Source organism: Anser cygnoides, chromosome 8 (genome assembly GCF_040182565.1).
Source record: "Anser cygnoides isolate HZ-2024a breed goose chromosome 8, Taihu_goose_T2T_genome, whole genome shotgun sequence".
Classification (NCBI taxonomy): Eukaryota; Metazoa; Chordata; class Aves; order Anseriformes; family Anatidae; genus Anser; species Anser cygnoides.
In genome coordinates, this window is record NC_089880.1 from 25,726,465 (window position 1) to 25,744,615 (window position 18,151).

At 41.8% G+C, this 18,151-nt stretch overlaps 1 protein-coding gene across 1 annotated transcript in view; it reads right to left on the reverse strand.

The window, feature by feature from the left end:
• Nucleotides 1–18,151, reverse strand: part of LOC106033024 (AGBL carboxypeptidase 4) — a 924,726-nt gene that overhangs the window by 196,753 nt on the left and 709,822 nt on the right. The gene's annotated exons all lie outside the window — the stretch shown is intronic.

Below are 18,151 nucleotides of genomic sequence, written 5' to 3' on the forward strand. Positions count from 1 at the left end.
GATTCATTGCTTATTCTCCCACTGAGTTGGTACTGACAGAAATAGCTTCCAGGGAATGAATGTCTGGATAAATTGAGTTCCTGTGTAATCTCAGGACACCCACAGATAGGTCATGACAATTTGCTATTTATTGTGAGGTCCATCCTGTGAAGCAGGAACCATTTACTGAATTTCCCCAGAATAAATCAATCACTATGCTCTAGTAACTGGATAAAATTAAGCAGAGGGAAATTAAGGCTGATCATCAGTAAAATTTCACTGATGGCAATCTCTATTAGACTGTGGAATTGTCTCTCCACGGGAAGAGTGGAACCCCGTCATCAGAAACGTTTAGTGCTGGACAGGGCAAAGCCCTAGGGAGTAGATATAACAAGCAGTAATTCAGCACAGAAGAGATGGCATGGCTGACTAGCTGACTTCAGAAAGTTGACTATAGACCTGATTTTTTTGATGCAATCAATACTTCTACAAACATACAAACTAAAACCCAGGTACACGCCAGGTTAAACACACTTGCTTGTATCTTGGCTAAAACATACAATAAAAACTGGATCAAAATCTCACATTCTGGACTGCTCCTTCATGGCCTATTTCCTAAGGCCCACTTTGTGTTTCAAATATTAACAAATCTGAACCTGTGCTGTTGTTGGAATGAATTCTAATTTAGTGAGGCATAAGGGGAAAAAAGAGGTTTGTGAAATGTCTAAGATGATTGACGTATAACTGACTCTAAACATCAGCAATTTTTCCATCTATTAGTGATTAATCCTGAAGAGGAGAAAGTCCCTTTCTGTAACCAGGTCTTCCACTTGAAAAGAGACTAAACCTGAATTTCTGAGGTAAATTAGCATATACATAATTATATTGCTCAGGAAATGCTGCAGTTACCTCCTCCCAACGAAGGAAACTGAACATCATTCTGCTTTTTGGCTGGTGTTGTCTCTTTTGTTCATTACACAACAGCAAGAACAAGAAGAAATGACAGGGACACAGCTGGACCCCAAATAACCAGGTTGCCTGTATGCAAACATGAAAGGCTTAGCTATGTTAAACTGCTGCTCTGACTGTTCTCTGGCAGCGTCTAAAACGTAATCCACAGTAAGCACACCTGGAGGGCTCAAAACTACTTAAAGGAATACAAACCCGAGCTTAGGTCATGGCTTCTGGAGACACTATGCTGGTTTTAGCTTTAAAGAGCTTGCAACTAGATTCAAAACCCTACAGCAGTTCATGTTTTCTAAATGACATGAAAGAGTTCATTTCCCAGAAATCAGTATGTCCAGAACATGCTCCTCCCAGGTCACACGTGAGCTATCACAGAAGCCACAATAGAAGTTGTATAAATGTTGCACTGGTGGCTCATTTAATTTGAAAAAATATGATCGTCACTTCACCATAGACTTTGATGGCATATGGATACCAGGAGATGTGGTGGTGCACCAAGTGGGTACATGCAACAGCTCTTCACACAGAACAGGAGGACCACAAAAGCCTCGGGAACAATATGATTGCTCTTCATTCAGGAGGCAACACGAGAGCCCAATGTCATGGAGTTTTGCTCTGGCTTTAACCAGGCTTGTCTGGATGCTACTCACTTTCCTTCAGTCACTGCTGTAGCCACACTCAGAGCTTGGCAAAGGCATCTCGGTAACTAGAAGCTGCAGTTTTCAGCCTTGCACAGGGAAATATTATTCCCTAACCAAGAACATGCTGTAACATGAAAGGCTCTGTATAAACATGTGCAAAAGTTCTCCAAGTAAAAGAAACAGCCAATACAGATTGAGTGTTCGCTCTTCACAATACACTGTTGCACCAGGCACACCAGACAAAAGGGAAGAGAACTGACCTTGGACTCTCAGCAGTTGGGTGGCAAAAGAGACCCAGTATCTCCTAACATGCCCTCAGTCTGTTAGGAGGTACTGCATTCACAGTACCCATTTGAAAGAGACTGACTTTATTTTCTTATTTAGAAGACTATTACTTAAATCTGGCAAGTCTTACCCCATGATAGAAAAAGCAAGATATAAAAAAAATTGACTCACAGAAGCCTAACATGGAAACAAAGGCAGTTCCAAAGAGCACAAAAGAAGCATCAGGTAAAGATGTACATCTATGTATATGAACTTCACCATAAAAATATTGTAAGCATCCAAATAATCAATACAATTAGCATATACTTTTGTCTTTCACGGGAACCTGATGGTCTCCGGATCGATAACATTTAAAGTAAAAAAGACAGATATCAGACTATTAAAAAATACCATCCCAGAGAACTTGGTCCTCTTGTTAATAAATCAATACAAACTAAATTTTACAGCTTCTATAATCAGCAAGAGACATATCAGTGTATCTCATTAGGCCGGGGTTAAGAATTTGGCAGCAACCAAAGCCCATTTAATATAATTTACTTCAAGGCAGACATGGCAATACAACAGATGCCCTAATTTATTTGTTGATCTTTGTATTAAAATAACAGTTTGCTGGTAAACAGGAAGGGTAATGATGCCAGTCACCCTTGTTAGTGGCTAATAATTGCTTAATTTGTCCACTAATTGACCTGTGCTACTGTTGAAGCACTGGATCGTGTTGCAGGGCATGAAGTAAACAAGGCCACTGTAATGTTACTTTAGAGAATGACTTCTGGAAATAGAACTACTTATCGCTATAAATTTTCTCTCCACAGATGAGCAGATTAATTGGTCTGCCAATTAGTCTGCTATTAAAGAAAAAAAAGGCTGCCCACAGATTGGTTGGCTCTTCGAACCACAGCTCCAGTTTGGGTCAAATGAAATAATCCAATCTGAATCAGTCACATCAGCTATGAAAAAAAAGACAAGTATTATTAAAAAAACAAATCTCTACAGCTAGAGATCAAGGAAAATGGCCCAGTAACTGAGTAATGGCTCTTCAAGCGTCTTCAAAATAGAACAGATAACATGATGGAATAGGCCTACTCAAGCACATTACAGTGTGCAAAAGTTCTCCAATTAAAAGAAAGAAACCACTATAGATTATTTTGGTATCTGAAAAGTAATTAAAATTATTATTTTTCAAAAAAACAACATGCAATTATAGATGCTGCCTGGAACCAGAACAGCTCAGAAATCAGCAGTCAGCCATGACATAAGAAGAGGCTCATCCGTAGTCCACAAAAAATCAGCTGTAGTCTTTGCATTAACTTCAAGGAGCTTTTCGTAGCTGTTGTGAGGGGAAGGAAAGAAAGAACTGAGAACAAGGAAAAGAGAAAACAATGCTGACAACTGCAAGCCTTTAGATATGAAGTCATAATGACTCCAAACATTTTAACAGTGGATTATTATTTTTTTTTTTTTTAAATCAGTCTTTGGCAAACACAGCTTCACCAAAACTGTGCTAAATCAGGACCAGACCTTGTCTACTTAGAGTCATTTCTCTGTCATTCTTTCTTGAGGCTAAATGCACTTTCTGGAATTTCCCTTGCCTTCTGCAGCTCAGCGCCTCCACCTGCTCCAACACCAGATACCACAAATGTCTCTGCCCTAACCCAGCTCATGGTGCTTCATTACCACTCTCTCCCACCATTCCCTCTCTTATAACACGGCAAAGCAACCTTCTCTGCTTACCCAGAAAAAAATCTGTGGAAATCATGCATTTCCTCAATCAGCTGCCTTAAACTCTGTTTAAGCTTCCTGCCATCTCCAACGTGACCTCTCCGTATTTACTCCTTCCAAGGCAAACTCTCTATTACCTTTTTTCTCCCTCACCACATCCTTTCACTGTCTGACAATATGTTTAATTGTATAACTATATAATACATTTGCTCTGTTCTTATTACTGAAAATCTAATTACCACAGATACTAATGCAATATGGCAACTGCTAATGCAAACATATCCTGCACTGTGTCTAGTATATGCCAAGAAAGAAGTGATTAATATCTTCGGACCCATTTCTTAACATTGAGTAGCTGCTCATGTCCTGCAGTCAGCTCACCATAGCCTGCAGGTTAAAGAACATTAACACAACAATTGGGTATATTCACTGGAAAAGAGTTCTGAATGCTCGTGCTTGTATAAAACTATTGAAAGGCCCTGTTAAAGGACAGAGAAACAAACACAAAAAGCCTACTTGCAGAATTGTGGAAAGTAGGAAAACAAGAATGTGGGATTTGGCTTTTTTTGATTTTTTTTAATGCAATGATAAAAACATACCAGATGACAGGCTATCGTAGTTGCTTAGACCTATCTTCGCACAGCACAAGCAGTAAGTAACAGCAAGACACTGTTTTGTCACTACTTGGGTGTGAAGAAACTCTTTTGGCCAAGGGGCCCTTGTCTGTTCATCCTTCACCCTTTTTCTTGTGGTCGCACAGAGAAAAAAATGACAGATGAAGGACACTTCTCCAACCCAGCATGGTGGGAAAGGTGTCATACTCATTCTGAGCCCTACATCACAGGTCATAGCAATGCCATACCAATGTGATAGCTACAGAATAGGTACCCGTGCTTTCGGTACAGCCTCCAGCACCAGCCAGTGGCAGAAATGATACAATAATGTCTTACCTGAAGCATTTCCAATATTAAATACAACAGCAAGAGGTGGAGAGGAGAAAAAAGCACGAGTGGTGATAAATGAGCAGAGCCGGCTCACAGCAGGGTTGTTGACATGAACTAACATCACGCTGTCACTGGAATTGTCCCTACAAAGGCCATCACAGAGAGTGACCATAAGAACAGGATCATTGCAGATACTGACTCCACTCCTTCTCATAGTGCGGTTCCTCCCCTTAATGCCTAAAAACAGACTGCCAAACCCATTTTTTTTTTTAAACACACTGTTGTTTTAATTGTGTTTTAATTGGTTTGACTGTCTTTCGTCTGAGGTCCTTCTGGAATTCATGCCAAAAAAAAAAAAGAGCTTTTCATCAAAATTTTTAAAATATGAGCGGTGAAGGAGCACTGCAGTACTAAAGCAGACATGCTGGTTACAGTGTTAGATGAAGGAAACTTCGGTGCCTGAAGGATATCAGTCAACAGTTTCCAGTTGCCAATCCTGATGCATATCTGCAAGCATATGCCCCAGAGTTACTGCAATCATGAGAGAGTGGGAAGATCCAGCGCAGCACATGTTTTTCATTAACTCCCTCTCTGGCCCTCATCTGTACACACATAAGCGCAAGAGAAATGCTCTCACTGAGACAGGCGCAATACCATGCACAGACATCAGCAAGTATTCATCAGACCCCATCTTTCAGCTCAGTCCCCGCTCCTCCTGTTCCCTCTAGTCTGATGCTCAGATTTCATCTCACCTTCCCCCAGGAAGGGCTCAGGGCAGAACTGCGCAGACCTGAGGGTGCCACATGGCAAAAACTGGTCAAGTTTTACAAGATACAGAGAAGTTGCCAGTAGTTCTATGGATGTGAAGCTCTCAAAGGAGGCAATGACTAAATGACACAATTACCCATGACATGACAAACAGGAGCCAATTAAGACAGGTGATACAGAGTTAGGAAGGTGAACAAGATGCATTCCCAGTTATGGTTCATCTAACATATGCACACCTGTTGATCTGGATTACCAGGCCTTTTAATCATGGTACAACTTGTCCCCAGCCAGATGAGTAAATATTTCAGTGTTAAATAACATCTGATTACTTGAGCATGGTTGGTTAAAAGCACTCTGAGAGATCTTTAGGTCCCCGTGGTCACCTCAGAAGATTTTTTAAATCCTCATCTATCACTGCTATTTTAAAAACAAATAGCAACAGTTACGTGATGGAGTGTACACATGGTTCCATTTCAGTTATCTTTAAAGTTTTAATCAGCCTGAGACACAAAAGTTCCATGCCTAACTTTAAGGATTCAGCTATGATAAGCATATTGATTAGGAGAACATCAAGCCATATTATGGCATATTTGTTCTTTTATTTACCATTTCTCTCTCATCTATTCTCTGCTGTAACTCCGTCTCTTCAAAACACAGGATTAAAAGCAAAGGAAATCTCAAATAATGGGATAAAATGAATGTGCAGGAAATGAATGGGTGAATTAGATTACAGCAGATGAAACACTGAGGTCTCAAATGCAAAATGCAGGGAGTTTATTTAATTTGTTACTCTTTTAAAATGAAAATATGCTCACTGACTTGAATTAGTAATTTCCCTGTTTTAAGATATGTTAGACCATTACAGCTAGGCCTGTTTCCAGAACAGTGAAATAAATGGAAAACAGCCAGTCTCCCAGGGAACGCACTAGCTCACTGCATTTTGCCAGCCCAGTGAAACAGTGCTAATGTCAGCTCCAGAGAAAACTCTGCTTCTGCAGTAGGGGCTGCGTGCGAAGGAATTGATAACAACTACCAACAAATGCTTAAAATGGCAGAGCAAGGCACTATGGATTTTAACTCAAGTTTTAATGTGCTCAGTAAGCACAGAGTAATTGATTTAAAGAATGATTTTTTTAAAAAAACAATGTTTGTTTCTGACCTCTCCCCTCCCTCTGCCCTTCAGTTAGCACCACAAATAATTTATCTGGCACTCGGTGGGGCTGAAACACAAGCCCCCACAAAGGAAGCAAGAGGTGGGAACAGCAGTCAAGAGCCTCCCAAACAGATCTTGCCAGCAAGATTTAGTATTTGAGCTGAATCTAGGCAAGCCACCCCTCCAGGTTTGTCCAATATATTCTCTTGCATGCAGTGATCTGAGGGGAAAGAATTCTCTGCTGGAGGACCACAACAGTGGCAGGCCTGTCTGAGTGTCTGTCAGAGTGTCTGACAAACCTCAGACAAATCAGCAGATCATAGTTTGTGAAGATGGTAAGCAGTAATTGCATTACTATCACACAGCTCTATAATTAAACAGCGCTGGCCATTCTGGGACCCAAATATTTCGAGTGTTCCAGAATACCCAATGAAGTTATAAAAATCCTTCTCACACTGTTGCATGGAAACAGAAGATATTTCTGATATTACAGTCCCAAATGACATAGAGATTACAAATTCAAAGATAATTTGAGAACAACTTGCAATAGTAAAAACAGACAGGACCTCTAGATAAGATGGACCATGCTATGCCACCAGACAAGCCTTCTTGCCCATTTTAATGAGTCTGCTGATTAACAAAGCGTGGGACAGAGTGGGATGGAAAACAGTTTGAATTTATTTACTTACACTGGCACTCCTTGTTTTCACACAAAAGGGTACATTTACACCATCTACTTTTCACATACATTGACTATCTCACTGTTTCTGCTAGATTTTTACATTGAGACCATGCAAACATTGCCTCAAAACACTGAAGAATTACAGCCACGTCCCAGAACATGATGCTCTAGATGTATTTCCAGCAGGATGACCAAGCGGAGGAATGGATACAAGTGGAACCAAGTCAGCCACAAATCAGCAGTAGAGAAGTAGAATCAATTCACTGCAAAAAGATTAGTGGGAAGTGTTTGGGATTTCCTATGTATTTTTACAAACTGTGGCTCTTTCCTCATAAAAAGATTCACATCTGCTTTGGAGGATGTGTAACTGCTGGTGCTGGGCTGGAGCACAATGTTCTGATTTAGTATTGAAAAGATATAGATATACATTGCCAGTAAAACATAATTAAAGTTGGCATTCCCAGTGGCTAGGATGTGGGATCAGGAGCCAGAATGCCTGATCGAGGTCTCTAGCACTGCTGATTTTTGGCAGGTTGCTACCAGAGTCTGCTATTTCACCATGTTCAACTTGAGATAGCAATGGCTGGATCTGCAGGGTAGCAATGCTGGTATCTTTGGGGCCAAAACCAGCAGATGGATTTTTCAAACAAACTCATGAAGCTCATTGGTGCTGACTGTGCTTGGAAACGTGGCAAGTGGCAACAATAAAAAGGTTTTCTACGTATTGTGCAAATTCTGAAACTTTTCTGTTCTCGCCCAGATGCAACTAGAGGAGACCTGGAGATCTGTGCCACTGACAGTCCATTCCCTCCCCTAACTTGCCCCAAATGTAAACACTTTCTAAAACCCAGCCCCGCAGAGTCTAAGATGGAAAACCTTCCAGTAACAGAGACTATGAGAACTGCTGGCCACTTCAGAAATGCAGGCTTCAGTACTCTCAACATACTGACATCTTTTCTTCTAAAGAAACCAAAGAACACTGAATGTGTTGCAGAAACCACAGGTGGTTTCTCATAAGATCACCCCAGAAGGGTAAAACGTGGTATTTGAATTTTGCCTGTTGAAATTGTCAACCACAGATGAGACAATTAAGAATTTTGTGAGGGCAAGTTTTGTTCCTACTTTGAAAAATTTCCAGATTTTCTATAACCAGAGCCTTGTTCTGCTTGAAATATAAAATTAGTCAACAGAACTTATATGAGAGAAGACCACAAGGACTGTCTCATTACAAAAGGCTGCCATCCTCTAGGTCATATTTAAGTAAGGCTACTCTGACAAAAACAGTCTTCTAGCATGTTGTAAGACTCACTTTCATGTTTTGGCAGTTGTTTAGCAGCTGGAGACCTGGAGGAACCCAGCAGTTTGAACCTCTCTCCCATTCATTAAAGCCAGCAATTTATGGCCTCAGGACCCATTTTGCAATTGATTTTGGATTCCGGGTCTTTTCAGACTTTAGAAAAAGGCATGGATCTATGAAAAAAGCTTGCTTCTCAACAGCTTCAGCCTTGGAGGTTCATGGCAGCAGCATGTTGCTTGAACACTTGATCAGAGAAGCAGCAGGACGTTAGTGGCCCCAACCACCTCAACCCACCACGGCTCTGGCCACATGGGACTCCTATGCTCTCTCCAGCAGCACCCGGTTACTCACTATGAGTGCAGGTGGTATACATCAGGTTAATCTCTCCCATTATTTCATGGTGTCTGTCTCCTCTTCCTTACAGCAATGGGATTCCCACTAACTTAAAAAATATATATACCCACATGAGGAAGTAGAGTGAGGCCGAGACAGGATTTGTCTGGTAAGTGCAAGACTAAACAGAAAGGAGCAGACTGCCTCCTGACCTCTGCAGTGATGAATCCATACCTCAGCCACTTAATTACCCTGATGTAGCTTGCTTAACTACAAACTAATCTCCCCCAGGCCTCGCGGGCAGCCATACAATTCTCCAGTAAAACTGGCGCAACAGCAAAACCTGTGGAATCGACTTGAAAGAACGTGTCAGGCTGTCAAAGGGAGGACATATCAGCAGGAGTGCGCAGCTGCTGCAGGATTGCCCGAAGGGTTCATAAATTCAGTGCACAGCGCAACCTGAGTGGGTGGCTTTGTTGGTTAGCTTTGTTTTCTTTAATTTTCCTAATATGCTGTAAGGAGCTTGGAGTTCTCTTTGCATCAAAATGAGTCTACCAACATGCCCTGGATGATGCCTCTCTTTTCCTCCTGGGAGAAAACAAAAGAGTTTCTGGGGATACACTGCAGGAATCAGATGATCTTGCTTTATTAATGAATTACTTGGGATTTATCAGAATAATTCTAAAGATGTTGCTTCAGAAGATGTGTTTGGTCATCATTATTATTCAAAGTCTGTCTTTCCCATGAGTGCAAGTCCTCCAGACAGTAAGAAAAACATTTGCTGGATTATGGCCCTCAATTTTTACAGAATTAACTAATGTTCAATACAGCTATAACAGAAATATTCAGGGAGATTCTGCCTTCCCTGATGTGTAAGACAAGAGGATCACAATCCTGAAAAATGGCTTGATGGCAAGGGGGGAAAATGCATACAGAATAGGAAGATCCAGAATGCATGAACCATGGTTAAGCAGGCATTTTGCATTCTTTGCAGAATTAACTCAGGAATCCTTGCATTATTTCCTGCTATCCTTATCAACTTACAAAACATCAGTCTTTTGACCATGGCCCTGAAGGGGAGATTCAGCTGCACATCAACAGCTCACACAGCACTAGCAAAGAGGGGAAAAGAAAAAAGTCCCTTTTCTCCATTTTTTTTTTTCCTTTTAGTTTTGGAGTTAAGGCTATTATGTTATTGGTGCTCCACTGAAGACCAGTCTGAGCTTCCAAAAGGCTGAAAGATGACTATTCTCTTCCCCTCCATAACAACTGAATATTTGGATGTCAGAAGCCCTTCTGGGGCCAACAAAGGGATTGCACCACAAGTGCAAAGTTTCCCAAGTTGCCCGCACCAGGAAAAAGATTCCCAGCGGAGCTTTATAAGCAACGAAACAAACAAACAAAACAAAACAAACAAACCAAAAAAAAAAACATCACCAGGGAGGACTAGGCAGACTTTATTCTGCTTGGGAAACAACCACTAAAGTTTGCTGGTCAGCAAGGAATAGCCAAAGATGACAACACTTCTTTCAAGCCTTTTGCTGAATTGTCTTGCCAGGACTCTTTGCACTCCCTATGCTCAGAATTACCTCCTCAAAGCCTGGCAGCTCTGCCTTTCCCTGGGGACCAAGAACCTTTGGGTTTCCAGTGGGCTTAGTTTAGCAAAGTTGGGAAGTGGGAATGGAGGGATGGATGGCCTAACACCTCTCTCCAGGACCTGTCATATAACACATTTCTGCATATTCAGTAAGTGCAAACAAGCAGCCATGTTGTGCTCTTAGTATTGTGGCATTAACTATTGTAGCAATAGGAACTATGGAAGTCTCCGGAAAACAAATAAGAACTACTGAAGATGGATAGATCAGTCCAAGCAATGAATGTGCTATAAACCAAGAAAGCAAAAGATAGATTTCTCTGGAGGGAGACAGAATTCATTTACATATGAAAATCTAATACACGGTGAAAAAGAAAAAAGGCACTGCATAAATAATGTTAGGAAAAATGAAAAATATATTTTTAAACACATTCTAAAAATGGCTTCCAACATCTGCAAATGTGCTGCTCAGTCAAATAGAGACCCAGGAGCAATAGGTATGAAGCAGGCAGGCACACCAAGTTCTGTCATAGAGACCAGAGGGGCACTGCCAAAGCAGTCATTTGCAGCTATCCTTTACAGATTCCTTCAGCTGTAGATTATTGCAAGAGTACACTGGGGAGCATCTCTGTTAAGTTGCCTTGACCTTCAACAGTCCACAGGTACTTGCCAGTAGCCACTGTCACAAGTGGCGTACTCAGCTAAACATTTGCTCTGGGTTTGCACCTCAGAAAAACATCCCTAAGTACCACACAAGTAAAACCAACCGCTTGTGAGAGAAAATAGGTCTGCATCCATTTCACCCTTGGTGGTGGAGGCTGAGTGATTCTGATCAGCATCAAAGAACAGTCAAAAATGAAATGAAGCACAGAAGTCCATCTGCATAGCAAAGTCCAACTTCAGCCTCTGCATACATTGAAAGCAGGGACTGGGTGCAACACCTGAACTACTTTCTGGTGACTCATGAGCTGACCAGACTGGGGAAAAAAAAGGTGATTTATTAAACAAAAACCTAATCCTCTGGGAAGATGCAATCGCCAAGAAATTGCTGGCTGCATTTGAATTTTCTCCCCTTGAATTTGAGATGAAAGTTGTGTATCTGCAGGTTGCTTCCAGAGCTGCTGGAGGGGACGTGTTGGGTAGCTGCTTTACACCAGTCTCCAGCAGTGAAAAGCTTTTTTCTGTGATTTGCTTTTTTTGTTAAGACAAAAAACTAACAAAAAAGCAACAAGGTGACCACATGTCTACACAAGAAAAGCATTGCAGCAGTCTGCCCCTCACCAACGAAGAGGGATCTGTTCTTTTATTTACAGTGCATGGTATCCAGGCAAGAATAAGCTCCAGAGAAAAAAATTAGGGCCACTGCCTGTCAGAGACAAGCTCCTGGCTGCTAAGGAGCAGAATATGTTGTATGCCCCCCATCTCCACACAACCCCCAAGAAAACCTTACTGTGAAAATGGAGCTGTGCTGTAAATCCTGAAGGTGATGGTAATTAGCAATGAAGAAGGAATACCCAGAGAGCAAACTATCCTCACGTGAGTAGGGCTGCTACAAGCAACTGACATGTCTGCTTGTGAAGAGGTAAAATTCTCCAGGAGGGTATAAAGTACACGTTTCCATCTGAAGAGCACAAGGGAGGAAGATAGCAAGATACAACTTTCAGGGATTCTCTAAGCATTGAGGAGTTTTGTTGTTGCTGTTTGAGGAAGAAAAAACCCACAGCATTTCCTAAAGAATTCTGTTTGGAGATGCTCATTACAGAACCTACTTTGAAGCATATTTAAGTAGGAATATGATGCTCTTGTTCCAGAATAAGAATTGCTTAAGAAATAGTCAGCTCCACTCTATGTTCACAGCCTGCCTCAGATGTAAATGAACTCTCAAGTGCCGGCAAGCCCTCAGACAGAACCTCTCCCCAAGCTCCTCGCAGCAATGGGTTTAGACTCTGGCAGCACTGTGACCACATAAGCTAGTGTCAAGGTGTTATTTTTCCTCTTATCCTTGGCCATTAGGAACATCACTAAAAAGAAAAAAAAGAGTCCACATGTTTCACCAGAGACAAAGAACATTTAACTACAGCAAATAGATAGAATTTTAACATCTTGACCACAAAAATGCAGTTTTAATAAGTTTAATAAGTAGCCTCTTTTGTTGCATGAAAGATACAGACATCAGGGGTGGGGGGGTGACACTGAAAACAACAAACTGAGACTTCAGACTGACACGCACACTGCAGAGTAACAGCTTATTTCAAAGCCGCTGTAGGGATCTATCATTAAAGGGCCAACTTTCCTGGTAAAGGTAAATTTTTATTTTTATTTTTATTTTTTTTAGAGAACTATGCAACTGTTCAAAATCACCCCAAATCCACATCCTAACTCCTTGTCCACAAAGTATTTAACAGAGGTTTGCCCAAGTATTAAGATTTCCATCAAAGCAATTTTTGCCTACATTTCCTCCAAGATAAAATTAAGCAGGACTGGTAAAGTATTTGTGCCCACTTTTGGCTGGAGCACATGCCCCATTACCCTCCTCTCAATCCTCAGAGCGCAAAGCAGGACTGCACTGCAAGAGCAAAGATGACCTCCCCAAAGTGCTGTTCTCTCAGGCAGGAACTTGCTTTTATCATGAGTCCCTTCTACTTGCCCTCCAGAGGAGATTTTGGCCCTTTGCTCTTTACGCTGCAGAAGTCAAGGGGACATGCCTCTTTATAAACACGTACACAATACCTTGCGACAGGCACACACAAAGCATGTGAACAATCTGTGCAGGGGCAGAGGCAGAATCTCACCCAGGTGCCCTTGTGTCAAAGAAAAGTTTCCAGCAGCCAAGTCCCAGTCACACATGAATGCCGGCTCCTCAGAGCAGCAGTTATAGCACTGCAGAAGGAGCAGGAAGGCAAGCACAGGGCACCTTGGAGACAAAAGGACTGAAAACAAAATGAAAACAAAAAGTTCAATTCAGCTGAACGGAGCCAGGGCAGGCAAGGAACAAAGGGTCAGAAGACAAAGCTGGAAACAATAGACCAGCAAGATTAATATCAGTTGTGAGGAAGATCTTGGACAATACTGAAAGGGAAGGAAAAGGATTGAAGTATAAAAACTAGAAGAGAGAACTAATTGTGAAGCCTGAGATACCAGCACAACACCTGCAGCTTGATCAGTACATCTCACACACTATAGCCCTTACAGAAAGGGCTTCAGCCCACGACTTTGACTCCTTGAAATTAATGACAGTTATTCACTATCAGCCATTCCTTTTTCATTGACAGCAGAGGCATGTAGATGAAATCTGCAGACAACCCCCAACTTCCCTATGGCTTTTCCAACCCTGTTCTGATTTCTGCATATTCATGCCCTGGTCCAATTCCACTGGGGCAAGACTTCAAGGTTTCTCCCTGGGATTTCCCCCTAGCGCCAGAAGCTCCAGCAGCATTTGACCATGCATATGAAGCTCAGTTTCTTGGGAAAACCTACCTGCACAGGACATAGATGCTGTTCGCCAGCTGGACAGCTGCACAGCCCCTGCTGGCAATGCCACAAGCAAGGCATCTAGTACCTCCAGCAGGCCTGTGCTCCCGTGCAGACCCAGAGAAGCTGGGCAGCATGGGCAAAGCACCTCTCCCTATACAAGGGCACAACTTGCTGCCTATGGCTGTACAGAGAGCAATATGCACGTAAAATGGTCCTGACCTAACTGATAAATGGAAAGAGAAGAACATCTTGAAAATCCACCTGGACTGCCATTTCCAGTTGGAAAAACAGACCACAGTAAGGAAAGCTAAATGACCATGAAGGTCAGCTGTAGCAATATTTTCTTTTTCCTATCCTCAGAAACCAACAAAGTGCCACTGTGTTCTGATACAAAGATGATGTGCTCTGCCCTACAGGCAGGTTGGTTAGGGCTGGAAGGAAATGATCTTTAAGATAATGCTATTCAGAAGTATGAGCAGTCAAGAAACATTGCGAAACCAGTATGTTTAAGAGATTAATTGGGCAATCCCACCCAGAGACAAAGCAAACTTGCCTGCTGTTGTGCAGTGAAGCTTTTCTCAATTCTCTCTCTTGAAGACCAAGGGCTCCTTTAACTCTGATTACTGTAAAGAGGATTAGTTAAGCAGAGGTAGTCAAAGGCCTGCCCTGGGCAAAGAGCAAACTGAATCAAACAAAACCACTTGACATTTCTTAGCTGCATAGGCAAAGCTGACCTTGTTGTCCCAGGGATGAGGAGTTAAGACCGATCCATTCCTTCTGCTGGAAGACGCAAAGCAAGCATGCAGGGCTAGGCTCAGGGGGTGAGCTTGCCTGGTGAGTCCGATTTTTTACTCCCACTGCTGCTCAGGGGATACAGGAGATAAGACAGCAACTTCTGCTGCTGGTAGCAAAAGGTGTCTCAGCCACAGCCTTCTCCCCAGATGCCCCAACTCCTTCCTCCAAGGCAGCCTGTCTCTCATAGGTCCTGGGGATTCCTTTTTCCTCTTGCAGACTGCAACCCCCACTCCCACCCTGCCACCTCCATGCCTTCTCTTCTGTGCAGGGGTTCACTGGCACATCCAAAAAGCACACAATAAGAGTGAGCCACAAAACTACATAGCCAGAGAAATTTAACCTCATTAAAAGTTTTCTCCAGCTCAGGAAACCAGTCATGTAAGCTCTCATGCCTGCCTGACACTATAGTGATTTGATTCAAGATGTGGCATCTTATAACACCTAACATAGCAGAAATTCTTCTAATGGTCTATTTACATCAACATTTTTAAGAGGAGCTTTTATTTCCATTACTCCAATATGGACGTTTTATATTCTCACAACAACCTCTCTCCCCTGGGATACTTCACACTAAAATCCCATCCAGGAGATTTACAAGGGACAGACAATAGTGTTTTTCATGTTGCTTTAGAAGTCAAGGAGAGTGTGTTTCCCTTTGTATTAAAGCTTAGGAGCTGTGCACTTAGAGAAAAAAAAAGTCTTAGTGAGAAGGATGAATGCAGTCTAACAACTTTAAGAGAGCCCTGCAGCTCATTTTATGGTTGGGCTGCTGAATTCTGTTGTCTTTGTCTACTTATCATTCGGTTTCCTGAACCCCTATAAAAGAGACCATGAACTGCAACTTCTGTTCACCATGTTCCCTTCACTACTTGTAAGCGCTAAGCTGTGGCTAAGTGAACAGAAGAGCGTTCCCATCTACTCTGCCACAACTTATGCATAACATCTTGCAGAATACCATTCATTTTATAGAAAGATTTTGCTCTTTTTTGAGCAAGACCTGTCACCTCTAGATGAGAAATGTGCAACGGCCGATGCATTTTCCTAAGGATTGCAGGTGAAAAAGGAGATTTGCAAAGGGTACAACAAATACTGAAAGGGAATGTAAACTCAGCATTTTCGTACCTTTGGGGTGGGAAGAGTGTAAAACTCCCTTAAAGTGGAGCTTCTGTTTAGTTCATTTTCTTTGGCAAAAGAAAAGCAGCTGACAAACTGAAACCCTGGCAATGGTACCATAAAGAGCATTCCTGTGTCTGGGAGAATCACCAGACTTGTTGCACGGCCAAGGCAGAGCACCCTACTGTATCCAAAGATGAACCACAAGCTAAGACTTGGTACATATGGAAGCATTCACTTCTTTAAGCCTAGGTGTAGCCAGCAGAGTATACACATTTGCTTCTAGTCTCTTTCATTTGCCAGAGAAGACAGAACTGAAACCTTACAGTAATACAACAAACATGAATGTGTAATATCCACACATTGTGGAATCCTATTTGGTTTCCTCCTCTGGTAAGAAATATAGCCCAGAAATGAAGATTTGTCTTGCTAGAAGGAAGAGCATCACAAATGATGCATATAGAATGAGGTTAGAACTGATGCAAAACTTGCATCTATTTAGACAAATTCAGTCTGATGAAGTCCAACAGATAATGCTCTCAAGCTTCTGAGGCCCCCGTCATTACCACAACAGGCACTTTATGGACTTTGCTTTTAACCAGCACAGCTGCCTGCTGCTTCCAAAGCATCCTATACTAATGCCTACCGGACTCAGTTTAATTTCTCTAGGTGAAATTTATCCCCGTGAAATAGCTAAGCAAGATGACCACCTCTGTTACTTCAGAAAGGTTCTTTTCACATGTAAAGGCTCCATTAGCTGCATTTACTCTTGCATTTAAAACACACCTTGTCCTGTCTTTCAGCTATCACTTATGCCCTAATGCCCAAAGATTTATGCTTAGTGAAGGAAGTAGAAAAAAAAGCATTTAACCCAGACACAGCTTATTCCTCCTCTTTCCTCATAATAAAAGACAAAGATTGGCAGAAATTCCAAGCAGAAGCAACAAGTTCAGAAATGACTTTTTGCATATACAGCTGCCTTTCCTACAAGCAAAAAAAAAACAAGTTCCAGTCTTGTTGCAGCATCTTTACTCTTATTAATTTCTTCAGGGATTCTCCAGGAACAAATTCAAAGAATCTGAAGGCACTGCCTACATGAAGTGAACCAGACAACTTCCACCACTTCTAAGAGGACATCTTGGAGTCTGTCCTAGAATAAGATCCTTCACAGCACATGGAGACGGAGAAGAGTACCTTAGTCATGTAGAGAGCAAGTTCAATAACCCATTAGCCTGGTGAATTATTATACAATAGCAGAGATAGCTGGTGGAAAACTTGTTTTCAGGCAGTTTGTCCCCTTCTACCCCGTTTTTCAAACTTTAAATCAAAAATTGTACAAAAGTTTTCCTTTTTTTTTCCCTGCCCTCTAGTGGCAAGAGGGTGGGGGTTAAAACTGCAGATCGAGAATGCTCACAGAAAACCAAAAAAGTCATTGACTGGTGTAGTCTGGTTTTTCATTTCATATCATTTGATTTAAGGTGAAGCAAGAGGAAGCATTCATTTAAACAGCTGTAATGAAAAGAGATTGATTGAAAAGTCATTTTTGCTCCATTTCTTACGGATAAGAGTCCCAGGTGTCTGTTTTCCTTACATTTTCTTTTTAACGGCTGTTCCCTATTCAGCCCATAAGCTTCAAGGTCAGCATCAGGTCAAATTGCATTTAGTACAAGACGCTCAGCATCTGCAAATCCCTCGCCTTCCTTTCTCGCACTAGGTCTTCCACCCCGGGCTCCCAGCCTAGCAAACTTTAAAGTAAAATGCTTGGGGAAGAAATCTTAATTTTTGGATTTAAATGGCATAGTGGATGCCACATTGGCAAATGCATTACAGAGATGAAAAACGGCATCCTCCTAACGGAAGATCCTAAGTTTATGAGGAAAGTACATGCCTACGTACATCTAGACATGCTTAAATTTGCAATTGCTGAATGCTGGCAAAAGCAAAAACATACAGGAAAATTTGAACTAGCTACCATGTCTCCTGCAACACTCCACGTGCATTTGCTGTCTCCAACAAAACAAGTCTAACAGCCAGAGGAAGGAAAATAAGACTACAAGAACACTGGAAAAAATACTCTTATTGCCAGACCTTGAATGAAATCCAAGCCTTTAGAAAGCTGGTTTAACACCATTTTTTTTGGATGCTAGGGACTTGTACATGGATTTTGCATTTTACACACATGCACGCTGCATAAGTATAGAGGTATTATTTGATATTTGGTCCTATCTGAACTTCAGAAATCACTCAGAAATCAGAACACCCCAAGAGAGACGAATTCAAGTTGTAAAATGAATTCTCTCTCTCTCTCTCCCCCCCCCCGCCATGATAAATGCCCTAAAATGGTCTGTAAGAGTAAACTGAAAACAAGAGGCCTCTTCATCCTCAACCCTATTCCTACTTCCTCAGCC